At 32.4% G+C, this 9,123-nt stretch overlaps 1 long non-coding RNA gene across 1 annotated transcript; it reads left to right on the top strand.

Moving 5' to 3' along the window:
• Window positions 1-4,069: 4,069 nt before the first annotated feature.
• On the top strand, window positions 4,070-5,691 carry LOC127721557 (uncharacterized). The gene is made up of 2 exons (XR_007991307.1): window positions 4,070-4,936; window positions 5,541-5,691. It is a non-coding gene; the product is annotated as an uncharacterized LOC127721557 (long non-coding RNA).
• The last annotated feature ends 3,432 nt before the right edge of the window (window positions 5,692-9,123 follow it).

Below are 9,123 nucleotides of genomic sequence, written 5' to 3'. Positions count from 1 at the left end.
TCTAGCCAATGTAGAAATCAAAGTGCTGGATAGCACTTCTGGGAAGTTTGCAACTGTAGATGTTTATTATTTCAAATAGGTTATAGATGTATTTAGCTTTGATGTTTTTAACTAAACCATTTTCTTTTTAGCAATTATCAAAAATCACTTTTTTTCATATGTTTGTCATATAAAATTTTGATATTTTCTTTTGCAATCTTAAACTGTTGTTCTAAAATAATCAAACATACAATAAGCTCTGTTAATTTCTTTATATCCCCATGCCATATCTAGGAACTGTGATTTTATAGAATTTTTTTCCATTTGTAACTGGGCATAACCCTAACCATATCAGTAAAGTGACGGCACCAAAATTCAAACTTGATTTTGGTTTTGTGGTTAAAAGTATCGTGTATAAGTTTCGTAACATTTGGTTGAGGCAAACTGAAGTTAGAGCACGGAAAAAATCGTAAGTGGTCTGCGGAACACGGTATATCGCCAACTTTTGCTGTTAATCAACAAAAATGAGGAAAAAAATTAAAAACAATATTCCTCTCTATACTATCTTTTAATTGTAAGAAGCATCTGTCCAAGTTTGGTAAAAATCCAGGATAGTTTATGAATCTAATTCCATTAATAAGTAAAATACGGAAAAACAAGAACAAAAATTTAAACTAAATTTCCTTCCAGATACTAGCCTTTGATCATCAACAAGCTTCTGTCCAAGTTTGGTACAAATCCAGGATAGTTTAAAAAAGTAACTAAAATTTTCAAAATTTTAGCCACAGAGTGAATGTTATCATGGTTATGTTTCCTGGCAGAAAAACTAAGTCCATGGCCATTTATAAGTAAAATACTGATAAAATGGATTTTTTTTTTACAAAATTTACTTCTGGATACTATGTATCATATGATCATAAACAAGCTTCTGTCCAAGTTTGGTAGAAATCCAGGATAGTTTAAGAAAGTTATTAAAATTTCAAAAACTTAAACCAAAGAGTGAATATTTGTGGACGCCGCAGACAAAATGTAGGATCGCTATGTCTCGCTTTTTCGACAAAAGTCGTTGGCTCGACAACAATCACACAATTTTTGAATTTATAAAGGGGCATAACTCTAGAACAGTAAAACTGACACAACCATAACTCAAATTTAATCAGTATTTTGTGATAATGAGCAATGTGTATAAGTTTCATAACATTTGGTTGAGACAAACTAAAGTTAGAGATCGTAAACAAAAATAGTCAAGTAACTTTTCCATTTGTTAAGGAGCATAACTCATAGAATTGTAAAATCGACGCCACCAAAGTTCAACTTGACCTGTGTTTTGTGGAATTCAGTATTGCCTATAAGTTTCATACAATTTGGTTTAGTATTAAGAAATAAAAAAGTTATTAGCATTTTCGTTTGGTCCTGTCATTGGCGAAGTTGGTCAGGTCATTGTCAACGTTAGTCGGGATACGCGGTTTCGCAAGCTTTAAATATTTTTTCCTGTATTTTCTCGTTTATTTATGTATTAGATGATGAAATCTTATTTCGTTTCAAATTTGAGATAAATCCTTCGAGAAATAAAAAAAGTTATTAGCATTTTCATTTGGTCCTGTCATTGTCGATGTTGGTCCTGTCATTGTCGATGTTGGTCCTGTCATTGTCAGCGTTGGTCAGGTCACGTTTTCGCAAGCTTTTTATATATTTTTTTATATTTTTTCTTATTTTTATGTGCTAAATGATGAAATCTTATTATATTTCAAATTTGAGATAAATCCTTTGAGAAATAAAAGAGTTAATAGCATTTTCATGTTGGTCCTGTCATTGTCCTATCAATTGGTCCAGTCATTAGTGTAACCCTGTTGGGAAAAGATTAACAAAAATACCGAACTCCAAGGTAAAAGTCTATAAAAACTGACAAAATCAAACGATCGACTATATTTACCAACGGAAAGAATGGAACATTCGCTTGGAGTATTCATCCCTCTTTTCTATATATTTTTTGTTTGTTTATTTTTTTTTTGGGGGGGGGGGCAATTATTCTGTGATATTTTAACTTAATTTGATAACGTGTTCTTGCTCTTTTCCATATAGTACGGCATTAAAATAACAGCAGTTCACAAATTTTGACCCCCTTTTATTCTAAAAAAAGTTTTCTTATCACCAGACAGTACAAATTTTGAGATATTTATCCTAGCGTCTGACACCTCCTCTCTTTGGTCATTATCTAGACCTCCACTTTAAAGCGTTGATTCCGCAGTCGGAATTGTCCGACTGAGGACATTATCAATATATGTGAAAAACATACTGGAGGACATTATCAATATATGTGAAAAACATACAAGAGGACTTTATCAATATATGTGAAAAACATACAGGAGGACTTTATCAAAATATGTGAAAAACATTTGGTTTTATATCCGTATGTCCTGAATCCGTTTTGAATTGCGTATTTTCTGAATGAGATAAGATACTCATACATATTTAAAGGTACAATGCATATGACCTACATTCTATCATTATATGACCTAGATTCTATCAATATTGCAGATGTACGAAAAAGAGGGGGAAATTAAAGAAAAAAGTAAGACTAAGAAAAACAGAATCATGGTCAAAATACGACGAAAATTGAAAGTAGTCCACAAAATATTACTAAAACACATAATATTAAGCAACACGAACGCCACAATACCATGGGTGAGCCCGAGTCAGTTCAGGTGCTCTGGAAGGGTAAACAGTTCTTGTTCAACTAGTGGCTGGCTTGGTGTTGTTCTTTGCAAGTAAATTAGAATGTAAGTAACCCCTTAACTATGATAGAATTTGACAATTTCTTCTATGACATGAATAAAATCATATCAATACCATCGTTTAAGTTAATACCAAATCATGTTTTCCCAACCTTTCTCTTTGATATATATTGCATTACGGAACCGTTCTTGTATTAAGTCCTTCGTGTATCAAGTCGTAAAGCTCCATTGAAGCTAAACCTTTACTTTGAAAATTTCTATTAGTATTAAACCAACAAATATATCTAACTTATTCAAACATATTAGATGTTAACAACAAAATGTTTTCGTGTCTTTTTACCCTTCAAATACTGGACCTGGTTAAGTATCATTGCACAAAATCATAGAACCACGCTACAATGACCATTTATATTTATGGTTCTAATTCGCCTTCATTTAGAAGAGCGATTTACTGTTTCCGCTGTCAATAGCGGAATAAAATCAATCAGATATTTTGAATAATTCCTGTAATAGATTATTTCTCTGATGTATTTATTGTTGTACGTGTTTATTTGTTTTGTGTGGCGAAATGGCAAGATTTATGTCCCTTTAATAACAAGACTGGAATAACGTTGATTAACAGACAACAGACTTAAATCATTCCAATAGAATCAATTATAGCTCACGGTTCATTGTTAAAGGCTGTGCTTGTTAAAGGTTGCACAGTGTCAAATCAGATCAGTTAAATAGAAACATATCTCGTATCTTAGCTAGAAAAAAAGAATATTTGAACATGTTGAAAACACGGGGGGGGGGGTCTCAACATGGGATTTTGGGTACAGTTGTGCAGCTGAGATTTATAAAACACCCCCATTTATAAAACACCCCCATTCATATATTGAATAATTGTGAAATCCCTACCTATACACATATTTCACAGCGAAAAGTTGGATATGTGACCTATTTTTTACTATACTCTAGTGGGTAAAGATTATTAATTGTGACAGTGTAATAAAATTTGATCAATAACAAAACTTGTGTCAATAAGTTTAAGCAGATGTGGAAATTTTAATGACAAAGAGTTTGGGAAATTCAGTGAAGATCGTTGCACCACAAATTGAAAAATTATGACCCATTGATATATCACAATTGGTCAATTCCCAGTGGGCACTCGACGTTGAAACAACGTTGAAATATGGTTGAAATTTGGTCATGACGTTGATCGACCTAAATTCAACGTTGATCTAACGTCATGGTATTCAACGTTGACTTTACAAAGTTGTTTCAACGTTGAATTTACGTCGTTAAAATCAACGTTTAAACAACAACGTTGATTCAACGTTAGGTTAACGTCAGTCAATCGCGACAGAAAAATCTCATCGTCAAAATTGAAAGGTATAGATATATTTGATGAGCAGATCGGACAAGAAGCAGTGCTGCAGTATTATAAACGATTGGATAATAAGTGGCTAATCCAGAACTTTTTATAATACTTATAAGGGGGTCCACTGACTGCCATAAGCGTGAGGGGGCTTCCTCCTGTCATGCTTCTATGATCCCTTTATAATCAATCATTTTTTTTTCCACGAAAAAGGGGGTAGACCGGATTGCATTGTTTATGCATGGAAAGGAGTTTTGGGCAAGAACAAGTGGTCAGGAGACATCACCAATAACAAATCGGCTTTTTCAAATTAATTTTTTTTTGTGTTTATTTTTTAAGTATCTTTAAAAAAAAACCAATTCTTACCAATCATTAAGTAATTTGGGTTTGATGATTCTCTATATTTTGGGAGATCTCAAAACCTGTTCATGCTATCTTAATTATATGTATATCTGTATAAATATGATATATTCTTAGTTTATATTTTAAAATCAAATCGATTTGTTTAGTTGCTTTCTTTCATTTAAATAAATAGGAGAAATTTTTTGGTATATTTATTTTAATTATTTTTACCGATTGATATTTAATATATAAACTTAAAATATCATCGATGTATAAAGTAATCATAATAATTGAGAAGTTTTTAAATTTTCGCGGTTTTTCAAGTTGAGTTCCGAATATTTTCATTCGGATGCGCACGCAAGCACGCGCACCTCTTTTCAACATCCGTTTAGAACATTTTGAAAATCATCCTCGAGAAATTATCGCACCAGACTGATGAACAAAATTAATAGTGAACAACTGCGTCTAAGGAATATAAAGACGAGAGAAGACTTTTCTGTATAAACCTCTTGATATTAGCGTAAGTATATTTTACAGTTAAATTAACGAAGAATCATGATATATACAAACACATTCAAATGATCAAATTAGTTATCTGCATGTTTACGTTCACAGATGATAAGGTCTTATCTTACTGAATCTGATTCAGTTTCGTGTCAAAACAGTTAAATGATTTGATTGTATATAACCTCTAATTAGCGAACTGAAATAAAACATATCTATCCATGTACAGAATCAGTAATATCAGAAAGGGGGGGGGGGGGGTGCCATCGAATACTAGCCAATTCGTTCAAATACAACTCGATAGGCTGTGTCTGATACACATAGAAATGGTCTGCTCTTAAACACTGTTTAGATTTTTTCGTAAAATATCACTCATCTTTCATTATTTCATCTATATATGAACATTATGCTTATTGCAAAACACAGATCTGGTTAGAATTCATGCTTTGTCTTGTTATTGATGCAAGCTGGAACAATTGTTTCAAATGAACATGTTGTGTTTTATGATTTAAAATAATTGTTTTATAATTGGTAGAATTTGATAACATTTCCGGCTTTTAAAAGTACACAACTTTTATTATGTAATTCAAATTGATGTTATTTCTCTTCCATGCTTTCAGATGCTGTTTTATTCTGCCACAAAGAGACACCAGAATCCAAAATACCTGAGCAGTGTGCAAGACATGTAAAGTGTGCCCCACAGAGAGCAGAAGGAGTTGCTAGGCCAAAAGAATAAATCTTAAAAACAAAATAAATTTTTCATTTTAAAAACCTCTTTTTTGTTAATCTCTATAGTTAATTTAGTGCCAGTAAAAAAAGGGCAGTGAAATTTAGAAATACATTATTTGGTGTTACCGGTATGCAACTTTTTGTTCTGTTTACTCAATTGTATCGGGTGTATAGATACTGATTGAATGAGTAAACAGCTTGGTGATGGTATGGTTTGTTCCGAATGCCTTCAAGATAAATGTAAAAAAACACATACGGTATACCCTCAAAAAGTCAAATTACAGTTCAACAAGATATCAATAAAAATTTTTAAAAAAAAGAAAAAAAGAAAAAGAACTAAATATCGGATAACAAAAACTTAAAATGAAATCAGAATTTTTTTAAATGGTCCTGCTATGTATTCACATAAAACAAAGGAGGCATTTTGTGTAACTGTGTCAAATTTGCTGCATTTACATGATTTTGTATAAGTTGGAAAACTTGATCAACCAGAATCAAACCAGTGTGCTGTAGTGAGTTTTTACATATGTTCCTATGCTTTGAGAAATTGATGTGCTAGAAGAGAAAGCTTTGTTAATATTGAGATATTTGGTTTCAAATAAAATCTTGATATTGTAATCGTCATTCCTCTTTGGTTTTGATTGTTATTGTCTACTATTCTCTTTTGAAGTTGTCTCTTGTTGATAAAAGAACTGTTCATGGATATTCTAACTTGAAATAAAACTTGAAAGAGGCTTTTTTATTTCATAATTCAGGTATCTTGTTATTGTATTTGAACAAGTGCCAATAAGGATCAATTTACATCCAAGAACCATCACTTCAACTAACCTACAATTGACCTGACTTCAACCTAACTCGACCTGATTTCAACCTAAACCCGACCTGATTTCAACCTAACTAAGACCTGATTTCAACCTCACTGGACCCAATTTCAACATGTTATCAACGTCAATACAACGTTGAAACTGCAACGTTGATTCAACGTCAGAATTTCAACGTCATTACAACTTTCAAAACTAACCCAAGTTTCAACGTTGTAACAACGTTGAAGACTGACATTGGATCAACGTTGATACAACGTTTTGTGCCTGCTGGGTTACTACCTATTGATATATTTCCTCGGTAAAATTGCACCCCATTGATATATTTGACGTTTCAAAAAAGGGACCCATTCCAGCGGCACATATGTATATACCTTCATATAGGAAGAGACCCCCCGTGGTTGAAAATACCAGGTAGGCAGTTAAAATTAATACACCCACACACATATGCTAGATCATCTAGGAGTTTTAAGGGGAAAAATACTATATTTTTTATCAAGAATAAAAAGCGAGTTGAAGATACCTTCCAAGGGTGTAAACACTTTTCCCACATCTCTTCCAAATTATATTGTTTTTATGGTGTCTATCACTCATTCAAGCATTCTCATACTGTTAATATTAAATATTATGAGAATGCCTGAATGGGTGAAAGACACCATAAAAACAATATAATTTGGAAGAGATGTGGGAAAAGTGTTTGCCTTGGATAAAAAAAGTAAATTAAAAGTGCACAATACAATTCAGATAAATTTATTGGTCTCCAGATCATATTACTGGAATATATGTGGAACCAATATACCCCAACATTTTTTAGATATAAACAAGTCTATGTTTTGCTTTTTGAAAACCTGTTAAAATCATTTGTAGAAAAGGTCCGGGGACACAGTTATCGGCCTTTGATTTTCGAATAGAGCCCCTATTGTGGACAGAGTATAACCTGCATATATTTTGCATACACCTTCCAAATTTATTTCTTTATATTTTATGCAGGGGGATGAAATTACATGTAAAACAATTGGGGCATGAATTGTTAGTTAAAGTAGGGATTTGGTCCAGTTTCAAAAGGTAAAACATTAGCATGTCTGAATCTCTCAAACTGAATTATAGACCCCCTTAACATAAACTTGTCCAAATTTTGATTTAGAGCCGATAGACTTTTTTATAATTTTGATAAAATTTGTCCCAAAAGTAGTACATCTTTTTCGGATAAAGCAGGTGCCTTTTTGAAAAAAAAGTATTGTTGGAAGTACATGCGCGCTTTGACATTTAAAAAAAAAACAGACGGTCGGAATTCAACTGATATCTACTCGTTTATGTAAGAGGAGTCGATACCCTTGAAAACGTTACGATTAATTTTGTTATCAAGATAATACAGTCTATCTGACGGATTTCATGTAGCCTGAATAAAAACATTGAAAGTAAATTATCCGATTGAAGATCAGCATAAGTACATGTAAATTGAATATAGAAAGAGTAACCGTCAAATCAATTGAAAACTATTCTAAACTTGCACAATAGAATGATTGGGAAACAATGTATAACAATAACGTTTTGATAATACTACACATTTTTGACTTTGCAGTTTTTCTCCGCCATGTACGATGCCTCAAATGGGTGAACCTTGGGAGCATTTTTTTTTTGTCTTTTTCTTTTTTAGCCATGGCGTTGTCAGTTTATTTTCGACTTATTAGTTTGAATGTCCCTTAGGTATCTTTCGCCCCTCTTCGTCTAGTATTAGGACAACAAAAGTGTATTGATTTGGCATAATAACGATAAAAGGATTGTACTAAGAAACGGGGAAAATGCGAGGCTCTAATTATTCTCTATATAATTAAATTTGCAATTTAAAAAAAATTGCATGTTTGTCTCGGATTAACAGGACAATACAGATATTGTTGATTAGAATGTTGATTGAACGATAACTATATTCCCCAATTACTTTGACATAGTTGGACAACTTCGTACTTTATTCGGTCTTTTAATTTTGATTGAAGCGTCACTGATCAGTCTTTTTTAGACGAAAAGATTCCTTTTTTTTATCTTGGTATCTATGATGATTTGTTGGACACCTATTGTAAAAGGTATGGCATATTCTCTTTTATTCAGTTTGTGAGTCAGTCGCCCCTGTAAAAACCTCAAAAACCGCGAAACAAAATTTCTTATTTAATAGAAAAACAAAGGATATGGGGTATCCATCCATGACACAAAATCAGTAAATGCACAACAAAAAAACATACAAAATGCAAAGGAACAGCGTTTTTTGGCTGTTCTTCATCTCAAAGTCAGTAAGTTCTCAACCCAAACCATTTTTTCTTTTTAAAATTCAACGTTTTTGTAACCTCAACACTCGCAGTGAAATCGACTTTGTTAACAGTACAGCTAACTATACGGAAACTGATATGAGTATTTTTAATTATTGATCCCCGGACGGCGACTTGTAGCTGTTTTCATCCCTACAATTTAGTCTCTAGTGGAAAGTTGTCTCATTGCCACCCATCTTTTTTTATATTAAATAAGAAAACCCGTCATGAAAGAATACTTTGCCAAAGTCACAGTCATAGGTGTCATAAATGGCAACTATAGAATTATACATAAAAAGTTACCAAATTGATTTAATTTTCGTTACTTTATTAGTACCGAGGTGGATTTCGTC

The sequence above is a fragment of the Mytilus californianus genome, unplaced genomic scaffold, assembly GCF_021869535.1.
Source record: "Mytilus californianus isolate M0D057914Y unplaced genomic scaffold, xbMytCali1.0.p SCAF_12, whole genome shotgun sequence".
In the NCBI taxonomy this organism is placed as follows: Eukaryota; Metazoa; Mollusca; class Bivalvia; order Mytilida; family Mytilidae; genus Mytilus; species Mytilus californianus.
Note: the sequence above shows the minus strand (reverse complement) of the source record. Positions and strands in the feature narration are given on the sequence as shown.